This window comes from Anas acuta, chromosome 3 (genome assembly GCF_963932015.1).
Source record: "Anas acuta chromosome 3, bAnaAcu1.1, whole genome shotgun sequence".
NCBI classification, from domain to species: Eukaryota; Metazoa; Chordata; class Aves; order Anseriformes; family Anatidae; genus Anas; species Anas acuta.
In genome coordinates this window covers 46,920,436-46,934,803 of record NC_088981.1, presented here as the reverse complement: position 1 = coordinate 46,934,803, position 14,368 = coordinate 46,920,436, and the positions used below count along the sequence as shown (strand labels likewise).

The 14,368-nt window shown below is 45.7% G+C and overlaps 1 protein-coding gene across 2 annotated transcripts in view; it reads right to left on the bottom strand.

Annotated features, from left to right (window-relative positions):
* Nucleotides 1-3,385: 3,385 nt before the first annotated feature.
* Nucleotides 3,386-14,368, bottom strand: part of LOC137854020 (uncharacterized) — a 34,034-nt gene continuing 23,051 nt past the window's right edge. For both annotated transcript variants that reach the window (XR_011094912.1, XR_011094895.1), the window contains exons 3-5: nt 4,723-5,161; nt 4,498-4,637; nt 3,386-3,507 (exon numbers count right to left, since the gene is read on the bottom strand). The gene's annotated coding sequence lies outside the window, so the exon portion shown is untranslated. The remainder of the gene's footprint in view (nt 3,508-4,497; nt 4,638-4,722; nt 5,162-14,368) is intronic.

Here is a 14,368-nt window from a genome sequence, read left to right as displayed (position 1 = left end):
GGCCACATATCTCACGAAATACCACAACATTTCACAAAGGAGGTTTAAGAGCTCCAATTGAATAAAGCTTTCTCTGTGAAATATCTTTATGGGTCTACAAAGCAGTTAAACCCTCCTTGGGAAAAAAATGTGTACATCTCTTCCAGTGCAGCAGTAACAGTGTAACTACCACTGAGGTCTCATTAATAAGGTTTCTCCCTTATCAGTAGAAGGAAAAAACAAATCTTCATCACAGAAAAGAAATTTAAGCTACTAAATTCTGACTCTTTGCTTTTAAATCCTACAACGCTATGCGTAAATAAAAAACAAAACAAACAACAAACCTCTGTCTTACTATGCTCTGGCTTTCCTTAAGGGATGGATTCTACTACTTAAAGTCAGTGATGACAGTAACAGGACCAAAATAAACTCAGTAGGACCCTTTTCTATCAATAATTTTGCCACTGGCATAGTACATGATTGTTTTTTTGTGGTCTGTACTATAGCAGCTTTTAATTATAAGACAATTTGGTGCCACGTGCTGTAGGAAAATTGGGCAGTTGCAAACCCTGCAGTGTTCCTTCATACATACTTTAATGGTTGTTTTTCTCCTTAAAGAAAGAAAAATAGTATTCCTCTGTTCTCTGTTGTTTTCTTTCTTTTTTTTTTTTTTTTAAGCTTTTATTCCTAGAGCATTTTTCAGCTCCCCAAGAAGATGTTTGCATTGCCTCTGCTCACCAGTTTCCTTTCGCACCCACAAGTATTTCCAGCTTTTTATTTGCAGAGCGTGGTGTTGCACTGCTTTTTCATGTCTCCCATACTGTTATAATTATATTTGGGGAGTAGAGATGGATGGTGTGCTGAGCGTATGCTTTGTTTCCCCACAACCCTCGCTCACGGCTGCTCTGTACAATGTGATCAATAGCAGGCACTTGTACAAACAGTAGTTTTTAATTTCCAGTTCTTGGTTTCAAGTTTCTCGTGAAAATTTCCGTGTTTTCCTTGTGTTAAGTGGTGCAGTTTCATTTGCTTTGCCTGTGACATCCCGTGATGTCTGTCTCCTTCCCACCCTCCCGTGCTGCCGTGGCCCTCAGCCTGAGCTGCGTGTACGGGAAGGCCTGGCAGCACGGATGGGGCACGGGCCAGGGCTGGAGGTGCCTGGTCCAGCCATGGGAGTACAGGGCCTGCCAGGACACCGCTTGCCTGGAAAAGGGCTGGGTGAGAGCTGTGACCACTTGCTTCCACTCCCTGCAACAGCCCACTTGGTCCTTTATCAAATATCCCCAGCTGGAAGGGACCCACAAGGATCATTTGGTCCACCTCCTCGCTCCACACAGGAACCCTCAAACACCAGACCCTGTGTCTGAGAGCATTGCCCAAATGCTTCTTGAACTCCAGCAGGCTCAGTGCTGTGAGCACTGCCCTGGGGAGCCTGTCCCAGTGCCTGACCACCCTCTGGGTGAAGAACCTTTTCCCAACCCCCAGCCCAAACCTCCCTTGATGCAGCTCCATGCCATTCCCTCAGACCCTTCGCTCCTCGGTGGATGAGGTGGAGCACAGTGGGCAGCATGGGGTCGGCCAGCTGCAGCCCTGTGTTGCTGCTCCTGCTTCTGGCTGGGAAAATTGGAGCCCTACGTAAGACGTGTGTGAGCACAGAGGATGAATCCCAGCCTCTCGCCCAGTGGCTGCTGATGTTGCCCCGGTGCCCAGCCTCCTCCTCAGCGCCTGCTCCCCACGAGAGTGAAACGAGGAAGCGGCACCGCGTGACTGCCCTGGTTTCGGTTCAGCTCAGGCAGAGCCAGATGTGGCTGCTGGGCTCAATGAAGTCAAAGGCACTGCTCATATGAAAAAGGAGAGCAGGAACTGGCCCCTGGCTATGTCTTACACATACATTCTTGTGGCATTTTTTCTTTTTTTACCCCTGGGTAATTTATTTTTCTACCTCTAGCAATGCTTTAGATGGACCGTATTTGCGTTTTAGCTATATCTTCATCTCAGTGCTGTGTGGTGGTCTTCTAATCCATTTTACTTGAATGAGTATGTCCCAGGATATCTCCCACCCTGGTTCTTCACTTGCCTTTTTGTATCTAAATGACTTTCTACAGAAAATGTCAGGAGGCTGGAGAGCTCCGTATCTTACATCACTTGGTGATTTGATACAGAAGTAGTATACACTTAGCTTTAAAGACCAGCCAAGGTTAAAAATCAGTGATATGATCTGTTTATTTAGGAATTTATACAAAACCGCCGCTGTTATCCAATATAAGAATCATGAAATTTGCTGTGAGCAACATTTCATTTTTACTGTGAACTTTACTGCACTTACTCCAGTAAGGTCCCAATAAAAGTGGGAAGGAAAAAAAAAAAAGAAACACTGCCATAGACACATATATGCAGGGGTAATAAGGGGCTGGGGCTGCTGACACAGGTGTCAGCCCACCTCCCAGCCAGCACCCGGAGAGCCCCTCGCCTGAAGTGAGCAATGCCAAGTGCACCCCGGTGCCCTGTCTGCAGGGAGGAGGGAAATAATAACTGCTCAGGGTCACAGGTGAATGTGGGATTTGGTAACGGAATTAAATTAGCAGGGGGGAGGAAAAGCAAAGCTTATGTTAGCAGCTGCTGGTACAGAAATAGGTAATAACCCTTTAACTTGAATTTTAAAGGGGAACATTAAACTGTATCTTTATGTTTTACTCTTTTTCCCCTGTAAAGCCCAAATCAAATATGAGAAATTAAATGGGAAGAATTAAAAAAAAAAAAAAAAGATAAATTACAGCTGAAAATACCTTGCCCGTTAGACGAGCTGTGTAAACTCACATCTGTGGCAGCAGGAGCATTGGCAGGGGGGCGCAGTGAGGGGATGCGGCAGCTGCCCAGGAGCAGGGCGAGGAGCCCCAGCAGCCCCTGTGTCTGACTGAGCCCCGGTGGAAGAGCAGCTTCTCTTGAAGAAGAACAGCAGCTGAAAACCCAGATCAGAAATCCCATACAAGGACCTGAAACTGCGTGCTCACAGGCTTTGCTGCTGGGCTGGGAGCAGGGTTGGTCTCTGCTTGCAGGCCCTGTGCTCTCCTGCCGCTGGCTTGCCCCATGCCCTGCAGGCCACAAACCAGGCAAGGGCTGCCACTGTGTTAGGAAATGAAACAGCGTCAAGGCACAGGCCTGGGCTGGCCCCCAGGAGCTGTTCCTAGGGGACAGAGCTGAGCTGACCCACAGCTGGGCTAAGATCTCCCAGCGAGTTATTTCTCAGTGAGCAGTCTTCTGCCAGGATGTTGAGAGACCAGTGGAACAAAGTGCTCTCCTGGCATGTGCCGCTTGGATGCGGCCACCCAGCCATGGGCAGTCTCCTCCTCTTCTCCCTGTGGTGCTCAGCTTGCACCAGCACCTTCTTGGAAGCACCAAGATGGAGCAGGAAACGTGGAGCTGAGTGCCTCCGAAATGGAGGCCTGCAGGTAAGAGCTGCAGAGGCGATACACGAGTGCAGGAGGAAGCACTCGACATCAAAGGGCAGAAGGACAGAGAGGTCGTGCTCTGTAAGAGGAAGGTGAAAAAAAGCTAGTGAGAAAAGGAGGAAATGTTCTGGGAGAAGAAGGAAGAGACCAGCAGCGTACAGTGGGAGAAGAGCTGCAATGGGGAGAGGGTCGAGGCAAGGGAGGTTGGTGGTGGGGAAGTGGGAGGAAAATGCAAATTAACAAAGGAGCAAAGGAAAGTGCTTATGTCTGTGGTAGGTGGGCCCAGGAGGGAGGCAAAACTCCTCCTGTGCTTTCTCTGCTCTAACAGGGGGATGTGGCTGCATGATCTCCTGCTCAGGGGAGCTGCTCCTCCAGGAGACAGCGAGCCTGTGCTCGTGCTCTAGGACAGCACAGTGCTGAAAAACATTAAGTCCATAAAAATCATGATACAAGACAAATAGATACTTATTCTTGCATAGGAAAGAGAGAATACTGCTTAAATATTTAATCATGTTTTGGTTTACAATAGTTTAATGGTGTTAAAACATCTAATACATGCTCACAAAAAAATCAGCATTTTAAAGCTATAAATTATTCTGGTTGATTTTTTCTTTCCCCTTCTAGATAAAAGTAACCATTTGACAACAGGCTCCCTCAAACAACTCAGCCCATGATAGTCTCATTACAGGCTAACATATTCTTTCACACGTCTGAACCAAACCACTGAGAAAGTAATAAGTGATCATTCATAGACGCAGACTGGTAGCTAATAGCATCCTCACTTACCTTCCAAACATTGAGCACAGTTAAAATAAATTCAGGATGTATGCATGCGGAAAACTCGATTGCAGTCACATCAGAGAGGAACCAAAAATGGAAGCACTCAGAATTACTAGCGTAAAATCCAAATAATGACCTATAATAGATATCAGCCAGAGAGGACAACACATTCCCTGCAGTCATCTTAAAGGGGCCTTGTATGTACATTTGCTGGAGCAGGGGTCCTGAGCACATTGACATCTGGCTGGGCAGATATGCTATATATAGGCAGATAGCCTATAGGACACACCTGGGCCGCAGTCCCCGTTGTGTTACTGGAGAGGTATGCCAATCCATCTATTGTGTAGGCAAAGTACAGTGGAAAGTCAGAGGAAGGTCGCCATGCGTCTCTGTGTTCCTCTCCTGAGGCTATCGAACCTTCCAGGGTGCCTTTAAACAGGGAAAAAATGAAATAATTTAGAGGTCCCTTAAAAAAAAAAAAAAAAATGAAGAATCAAGAAAGGTCTATTTACACCTCACAGACTCCTCAGGCTGTGGTAGTAGCTGCAAGTCACTGGCGTCTGGTCAATGAGCCCGTCAGATTTGTCACTCTTGACGTGCAGTGATGTCTTCACGGGGCACCAAAGTGCTGCTGGGGTGTCCGTGGGTACCCCCAGGGGCAGGCAATGAGAGAGCTGTCACATGTTCTGCAGCACATAGAAACTGCAATCTGGTGGATGATACAATACGGTGATTTATGGAAGGCTGTGCTCCTCCTGCAGCTTTTACTATTTCATTAAACAGCACTCCTATGTAGTACATGAAGCTGCTGGTTCCTTGCTGGGGCTGGCAAAAGTTTATTTAAGGTTGCATCCTGTTGGCTGGTGAGCTGAAAATGTTGCCACAGACCATCAAGAGGGGGAAAAAAGCCGCCTGGTCAGCACAGCGTGGACATCTCACAGGGTGAGGGGAACCTGGGGTTGAAGGGAAAATCCAGCCATCAGCTGCACTGCTCAGTGCAAAGTGAGAAGGTTTACACACTGGACATGACTGCTTCAGCACCAGGGAAAATACAAGCAGACTGTGTCTCTACGGTTTAATGATTAGGGCAGGTAATTAGAGCTTGTTGGTTCCCACCCCTGCTCTGCTATTGACTTGCTGTGGAACATTTGGGCTGTAGCTTGACCTCTTTATGCCCTAATTTTCCCTTGAATAGCATGGGAATGCTAGCTGTTTTGTTGTGGTGTTGTGATGCTCGGTTAATTGAGGAAACATGCCAAATGCACTACACCCAGTGAAAACGGTATTCAGAGTGCAGCATCATTAGGATGTATACGTGTTTGCATTTTAGCAAACATTTAAATTCCACGTCTTAAATATCCTTTGCCAGTGCAACTTGCAAAAAAAGAAAAAGCAAGCACTGCTAACACAGCTTTGCCACACACTGTCAAGTGCTTATAAACCCTATTTATAGCTACAGTTAAAGATTCAGATATGCAAGTACTCCATTAAAAGACCACATTAATGAGCCCTTAGAGAAAATATCTCACAAAGCCTTCTGAGCTCGTAACTGCTCAGTTGTGCAGGGCTTCTTGCTTGTTAACATTCATAAAATATAAATACTGTGTACTAAACACCAGCACTTTGTGGATTGCAATGACTTATCTCACCGTCGACAACTTAACTTCTGCAAGTGGAGATGCAGCAGCAGAGCTCGGCTGCAGGCAGCCAGGCTGCACCAGTCACTCACGTGCCTCCCTGCTTGGGGGCCTTCCTTCCCGGTGCAAGGCTGAGTGTCAGGCTGACTTGCAGGTCAGTATCTGTGAGTATAATTTCAGAGAGAGCAATCAAACCTATTAGCTGAGAGTGGCAGAGCTGGGCCTTCCTGCAGCCACAGCTCCAGAGCGTGGCAGGCATTCAGAGCAAAATCTAATAGATAAAAGTCATGGGAGATTTTTTATTTTTCCCTTTGACATAAGCTAGCTGATGGGAAATGTCATTTGAGAGAGAGAAAAGTTGCTATATTTGATTTGTCATTATTTCTCCATTGTCCTTTTCTGTCCGTGATTGTGCATTTCCCGTTTTCTCTTTCTTGCCTCTCTTAGAAGTCCGCATCTAGGTTGTGACAGATGCTCTTGCTTAAACATTGATGATGTATGTTATAGCTATCGTTTTTCATTGTGTAAACAAACTTCCCTTGAGCCCACTTTAGAATAATTCTCTGTAACCTTTAATACTGCATTTCCATTCACCCAGGAGTCACAGAGGGCTCAAGCACTGCAGATGACCAGTCCTGGTTTTCTGGCTGGCTGGCTGTAAGCTGAAGAAACTGAGGCAGGGAAGGATGAAGGGACTCACTGGCAGCTGTTTTCTGGCATGTGTAACCAAACAATTTATGTCCTTTCCTTTGCACTTTGGTGCCTTTCCCACAGACCTCCTGGAAGGAGCACTTGTGCTCCCAAAACGAAAAACACAGGCAGGATGCTTTAAAAACCTCCAGGGCAACTCTTAGTGTTCAAATGTGCCATTGATTTCAGTAGTGCATTAGCTGGCTTGTTAAGCAGGACCGGAGTGCTCAGCTTTACTTTATTGTGGCGAGTCCCTGACTGTTCAAAATGTTAGCATCGTAGTGTAAGAGCAAACCCTCCGGTGCCATAAACTGCCCGGCACCGCCTGATTGCAGAGTGCCTGATAACATAGGGTCATCTGCAGCCAGCTGGGGATGCAGCTGAAGGCATGGCAGTGGCACCACTGCAGGCTGCCTTGCTGCTGCTGCTCTCCCTGTTTCTGCCCCTTTACCTGCATCCCTCTGTCTTTGGACTGAACATTGCTGTCTCTCCTGTGTCCTGGGCCTCCCTTAGCCTGAGCACATCCATATTTCTGTGTGGCCCCGAGAGCATCTGTAGGTGACACCCATATATCACTAGTGCCAGTAAGCCTGATAGACATCAGGAAAAATCCCACAGCCCGAGGAGATTCCTTCTGGGCTGGGAGACGTGGTTGGGGTTGGGGATGGACACAGTGCATCAGCCATGCACGTGGGATGTCCCATTATTAGGATGGGGTAAACTTCTGGACTCCATTTGCTATTGGGACTGAGCTTCTCTAACTAAAAAGGGACTGCACGTCATGGTTTCCAGGTTCCTGGTCAAATGCATGCCGAAATCATAAGGTGTGGAAAAGCTTTAACAGCAAAGATTGTGAGAAATTCAGTCTGGAGTGCTCCTATTGCACGTCTTCATTGTCAAATAAACCCCTCATGGAGCTCTGGAAGAGAAAGCCATCAGGATCAGGCTGTCCCCGATGTAGGGGTTTTTGTCACCCATGGGTGGCACCTGCAGAAGTGGCTTCTGAGGGCTTCCCTTTGGGGTTGTTCTTGTGGAGAGCATCCATGCCCAGGGACTGGGCAAGAGAGTGAGGGTTCTGGCATGGGGGGGCCTTGGTGTTGTAACCAAACATCTCAGCACCAGCAGGGGTTTTGTGTCTGCCTCTGGCCAGAAATGTCTCTGTGGGCTTGGAGCAGTGGGAGTACTAGGATCTGCTTATCTTCTTCCAGGATTAGCTGGCAATGAAACAGGGAGCTGGGGACTTCAGGGCTTACAAGAGCAGTTGCCCCCAACATCCACTTGGGGACTGTGGCTGTAGGGAGTTCATCTTCTCAGTTTTAGCTTCTGTGTAGGAAGCAAATTCCAGCCACTGAGGAATTAAATACTGTAAACCACTACAAAGCAAACAGGTCACGTCCATGTCCGTGTCCACCATCCTTTGGGTGATGTGAAAAAACAAGAAGGGTGGAAAACACCTGCTGCCAGTAGAGGCTGCCTTGCAGGGGGTGATGCTGGCTGCAGGCTGGCCCAGCCGTCAGCCACCTTAATTAAGTACATATAAATTAAGACTCTGTGCAAGAGCAAAGGGGAGGATGGGAGGAAATTATGTGGGAATGAGGAGTGAGCAAATGGTGCTGTTGGATGGAGGATCCACATGTGGGACAAGGGGGCTAGGAAATGGGAAGCTTCTTAGAAGAAAGCAGCCAGGCTTCTGAGAAGAAGAAGGGAAAAAAAAAAAAAAAAAAAAAAAAAAGAAGAAAAAATAAAAAAAGGAATGAATTTAAAACAAACAAAGAACCAGAAAACATTTTTTGTTTTTAGCTGAATTGCAGCTAGGCACTTAAGTGACTTTACAAATGCGGATCTTACTTTCCTCCCTTGGTTTCCCTCTCCATAAAATGCAAATAATAACACTTTATTTGCTCACAGGGTAGTGCAAAAACAAGCTCATTCATGTCTAGGAAACACTCACATGCTATATGGGAACTACAGCAAAGATTATGAATATATAACTAAAGCTGTGGGCTTGCACTGTGGCACTTGGCATCTGCCCAGATAGGCGATGCATCATGCAGAAGGGATAACAGAGTAGGGTATGAAAATGCAGTCCAAAATTTAATATGTTCTCAAATCATGAGCTTGAGACTCACCAGAACTGGAAATGGAAAAATTTTAACTCACAGAAAACACAGAGGGAGGCAGATGTGTGCTTAACATAGTAAAAGACAGCAAGGAGGGGAAATACTCTAAGGTATAGTCCACAGAGTTCAAGAAATCTGTATACCATTGAGAAATAAATCTATTTGGACTAGAAATGACCACTGTGGATGACCAGGGAAATACGAAGAGCAATAAAGAGAGAAGAATATGAGACCTATAAATCAGCAGGGTCAGCACTGCAGGAATTGGTACAAGAGCCTGTTGTGAAAGAAGAATGCAAGAAAATGATCCAAAAAATGAGTGAGGAAAAGAAGATGGGAAAAGATGTGAACACAATAAAAGATTTTATAAATTTGGTGTATAGGAAGCCAAAGGTCACTCAGGGAGACAGCCATCACCTTCCTGAGCAAGAGGAGGCTACCTTGACTAAAAGGGGCTATTGCTGGGGAAGTGAATTACTGCCCATGCCTCAGTGTTCAGCAGGGAGAGGTGGAATGTCTGTCGTAGTAAATAAACAAGCATTAGCTGTAAAGGCTACCTGGGAATCGAGCATTTGGCTAAACACACCAAAATAAAGAATTATTCAAAAAGAGGGTTGCTCAACCCCCAAATTCATTTCTAAAAATAGATGCCAAAGGAATGAAATCAGCAGGGAAACTTCAGCTGGCTATGTGAGAGGTACTTGGGAAATTAAGAGGAGGCATCACGGTATCCTGAGCTGCTGAAGGGGAATAATAGCAAAGAAGTGTCTGTGAGCTCTGCAGAGCACATGAGACAGCTGATTAGCCATACCAGAAAGACAGTTATCATTGGAAACCAATTGTTTTACTTCATTAAAAAAAAAAAAAAAGAGGAAAAAAATAAAACAATTTTAGCATTCTCAGATTTCAAAAGTACAGAGATTCAGTGCATGATGAGACATTACTGTGTAAAATGAGAGGTATGGGATCGAGTCTGTAAATGCCTGGCTTGATTACAGAAGCCAGGTGGTGATAAAAAAAAAAAAAAACACAGGGAGATTGTTTAGGATAGGGATGGGTAACGGAGTGACGTGCTGCTGTAGTGAGCTCTCTTGGCAGTGCACAGCTGTCACTGGGAAGAAGGAGCACAGGGAAGCGAGGACATCAAAGAAAGAAGTACAACCGACAGCAAAGAGGAGGAAGGCTTTTGGAAAGGGAGGATATTTGCACCAGTGTATGAAATTTAACCTGAAAAAATGTGAAGCTGGGAAAAAGCAAGTGAAGGTGAAGGTGCCTTATGGAGGTAACTGGGGCAAGTCAGCATTAGAAAAATACCTGAGGAGGTAATGCTGAGTTCCTATTTGTGCCCCGATTTTAAGGTTCAGAGAGTGAAAAAAGTAGGTGTGAACATCGCAACATCTCGTTCTTACATACTTTGATGGAGTTCATAGCCTTAACGCACGCATTTACAATGCACAAGGAGGCACAGCTACCCAGGAACGGGGCGCAAAGCTCCCTTCATGCTCAGCAGGTGGTCAGCCTCTGAGAAGAGCTGATAAGAGGGCCTGGCTCTGGCCCAGCCCCTCCGAGGGACCCGGTAAATGGTGACACGACAGGCTCCGTGCCTGATCCTACGTGGTGTCCTGGGCAGTGAGAGTGGAGCTGGCTGTAGCACTCCCTTCGGAAGACTTCTCACCACCGCCCATTATGAGGGCAATTAGAGCGTGCTGCCGAGATGGGGGAAAATTGAGTCCAAACATCACTCTCTTCCTGAAGGTATTTCAGCCCGCAGCTCTCCTGTGTAATGCCTTCTCGGATTAGGCTTTTTGGACTACTCCCGAGGAAAGATATCCTAATTTGTATCTGCCGTAATTGGTCCACGGGGAGGATGAGAGCTGAGGAGGCTGTGGCCTGGCGAGACCATCCCGCCTGGCCCAGGTGCCACTCCTGCTGCTCAGGTGCTCGGAGAAATTGGAAGAGAATGTACATGTGAGCTCACTGAAGTCAATTATGTCAATTCAACTGATATCTTTCTCAGATAAAAGGTAATTATGTCCTAGATAAAGAACATGCTTAGTTTTCCTGGTTAGAAAATGCAAATGATTGGTGATGTTGGAGGACCCGGGGCTTAAAAGGGGAACTGAGGTAGATACTTACTGCAAATGACTTATAGGCCAAGGTGCAAAAAGGAAACCATGAGATGTCAGCTGTCATGTCAGTAATCCTCATGCATGTTTTCATGAATCGAGACCCCAAAATATGTCAAAATCTTTACTATTGGCCTCGAATAAGGCCAATAAGGGATCCTAACTTCCAGTCTAACTGCTGCTGGCATTTACCTCTCATCAAAGCAATTATTTTTGCATGTTTGTGTGTAGATAGAGAGAAATAAAGGTATGTTAGAGCTGCAGCATAACACTTGTTACGCTAACACACAAGTGTTAAACTTTTCTTTGCACTGTAGCCATTTACATTCGTGGCCTTGTGCTTCCATCTGCAGACGTGGACTTCTCTTGTAGGAGACTTTAGCCACAGTGAAATCTGGAAGTAACATGTCAGGTGTAAACAGAAGGGCAGTCCTACCTTTAAATGTTATACATACCTCATTTTGAAATAGGGTTCAGTCTTGATGGACTTACGTGGACAAAAAGAACCTGCATTCCTTGTTGAGACTATTTTTATCTCTGAGGGGCTGGGATCTGCTAATATATTAAAATGAATCTCAATTTATTGATCAAAATGCATTGCAAAATACCACTCCATACCATTTCCTTTTTCTTTTTTCCTTTTTTTTTTTTTCCTCATTAATTTAAATCATGTAATAAGAAAAGACCAGCTATGTTAATTGGTGTGACTTCCCTCAAGGGCATTGTGAGGCATGAAATAATTTCCCTTCATTACTGACAATGCAGGGACAGGGGTTTTCCCGCGAGGATCTGTCTCGTCTGGTGATCTGGTGACTGTACACAATGGTGATGGGATTAGGGGCATAATATTTTAAAATTAATTGTTAGTCTAGGGCTGGAAGGTGTCGAGGAAAGAAGAAGCTTACAAATACAGGGATTGCATTCGAGTCTGAGGCTCTTGGAGGTGTTTGTGTCCAACTGGTACCCGTCAGGCAAACCCAGCCTGCTGAAGCACCATTTCGCCCCAGCTCCTGTTTTCTTTTCAAAGGGCAGCTGAGCTGGTGTTTGAAACATCCCACAGACCAGCAGAAAACTAAATCATTGTAAAGCTGGCCAGATTCATTTCTCCTTTTTAGTTTTTATTTTTGGGAGTCAGAATTTCGTTTCCCTAAAGCGCAGTGAGAGCACAGACACAAGCTCCCAGGCTGGTCCCAGCTCCGGCTGGCGACTGAGCCGCGGCTGCTGAGGTCTGGCCTTTGCTGCAGCGGGCAGGCACTGCCTGCCAGGCCAACACCACGCTCTTGTTGCACCAATGCAGGTGACGCTAGCTGAGGAGGGAGGAAAAACAAATCCCCCCCACCTTTTTTCCCCCCTTTTCTTTTGCTGAGCTAGCACAGAAAAAAAAAAAAAAAAAAACGGTTGCTGCTTTTGCTGTATTTGCAACATTTTCTTTAGCAAAGTTTTTTTTATGGAAACCAGACTGCCTGTGTGCAGGGGAAGTGAACCTCCTGACGGCCATGTCATTTCCTCTGTGTCCGAGCAGCTTTTTGTCTGAGCGCACCGCCTCCGCTGGTCCCACTGAACAGCTGGCTGCAAGGCAGGGGGAAATTCCTGCCAGCTGTTCCTCCAGCCACTTCTTAACAAGTCTTTGCTTCAGCTTTAATTTTGCTGGGTTAACACACATGCTTTTGGGTGTTGTTCCTTCCATGCCCTGGATAGATTTACTGGTTTGACGACGCCTTTCCTTACTGCTGAGGAGTAGGCAGGCCCAAGCCAGCAGTGACCCTTGCTGCTTGGGTGTGTTCATTAGCTAAGTGCAAAATGCCAAAGTGTCAGACACACAGATTGTGCCATCTTTGAGCAGCCTCTGTGCTGAGGATCTGAGGATTAGTCATAAAAAATAATCGGTAAAACACGTTACAGATGAAGGCTATGGTGCTAGAGATAACCTTTCCATTAAAGGTCCCATAATGCAAGCACATCGCTCTCTCAGAAATGGGAACGAGGATAACATCTCTGTTAACTGAATCAATAGAGATCAATTCAGGGACAATAACTCAAGAAATGGATGCATTAACCAGAGAGTAAGAACCAATATGCTCCCACGTTGAACCATGGCTCTGGAATTAGTGATGCTGAAGGGGCACAGACCACGTTACTAATACCGATTGAAATCATAAGCAAAAAAATGAAACATAAAATAATTACAGGGTTTCATTTTAATCATGGCAGAAACTGGGGAGGGGGGCGGGCACAGGAACAAATTAGCTTTATGGTCAGGAGTGAAGGACCCATTTTCTCCTCACAGTTACCCAGCTGTGACAGAGGATGTGACTAACTGACCGGCGGAAAAGGAGCACCGTCAGCCAGGGACCGCCTCGCCACCATCCCCGGGCGGCACTGTGTCAAGGAGAGAGAGCTTTCCTGTTGCAGCTGAGTAAGGACTGAGAAGGCGTGTTTCAACCTTCTACTCACATGTTTTTAGAAAGGAAATAAAAAAAAAAAAAAAAAAAAAAAAAGGAAGTATTAGATTTGATAAGCCTTTTGGAAAGGTTCATGCAGTTGGGAGAATGACATCACATGAAGCTAACATGCATATGCGGAAACTAAAACCCTCACTGGAAGAACTGAGGGGGAAAAAATGGAGAAGCTCACAGTAAATTGGGCACCTGACAAGTGTAGCTGTTAATGCCATAGGTATCCTATGCATGATAGAAGTACTGAAAGCCGTGCTGGTTAGGTCCTTACCCCAATTTTGGAGGGAGCTGCTGACTGTATGCCGCTCCCACAGTAATCACTGGGAGATGTAACTGCTTAGCTTTGCTGGAAAACACCCAGCAGGCTATAGGCTTGTAGTCTAAATACACTCATTTTGTGACTTTTTGAGGGTCTTTCCTTTGTCAGAGAAGAATGTGATCCATAACCACTGGGAGTGTGTGTTTGCATTCCTCTGCCCTGCTATCACACCCACGATTGCTCTTTTACTTCAAATGTCTTGCTCATAGCATAGCACATTCAAGTCATTCTCAAAAAGCTAATCGTGACTAAGACAGCTATGCTGCTGCAGTGGTGTTGACCATTTCCCAGGGACTGAGAAGGGTCTGGTACACGTAATCCCTAAGGCAGTCCTGCTGCTTACAAGGATGCTTTCCAGTGGATGGTCTTAGCAGGCCATGGCTTGGGATACCTGGGAGCTAACGCGAGTCTCCACAGCAAAATTGAAGAGGTGAAAGCCAAAAGATAGAAATTATTTTCTGGAGATGGAACTGCACATTTGAAGTACTTGCTCCGCTGTTACAGAGCAAGTAGAAAAATCTTAGGAAAAGACACTCGAACCTTTTAAGCATCATCTCTTGGCAATAATGACCTCTCATGCATATTTATGTACAGCACTTAGCTTGATAATGGCCACTTGAAAGACATTTAATTCTTCTTTGCTTAGGAACGAAGCTATGTGGAGTGTGACAAAAATGTTCCAAGGTCCCGATATGAAAATACAAAAATGATCCTGGTATTTCCTGCACACCAGCCAAAACCGCCTTCTGGGAGTATATGGTTTAAGAATTTATGTACTCCTTGATTAAATGTGTATGTGTTTGCAAGCATAT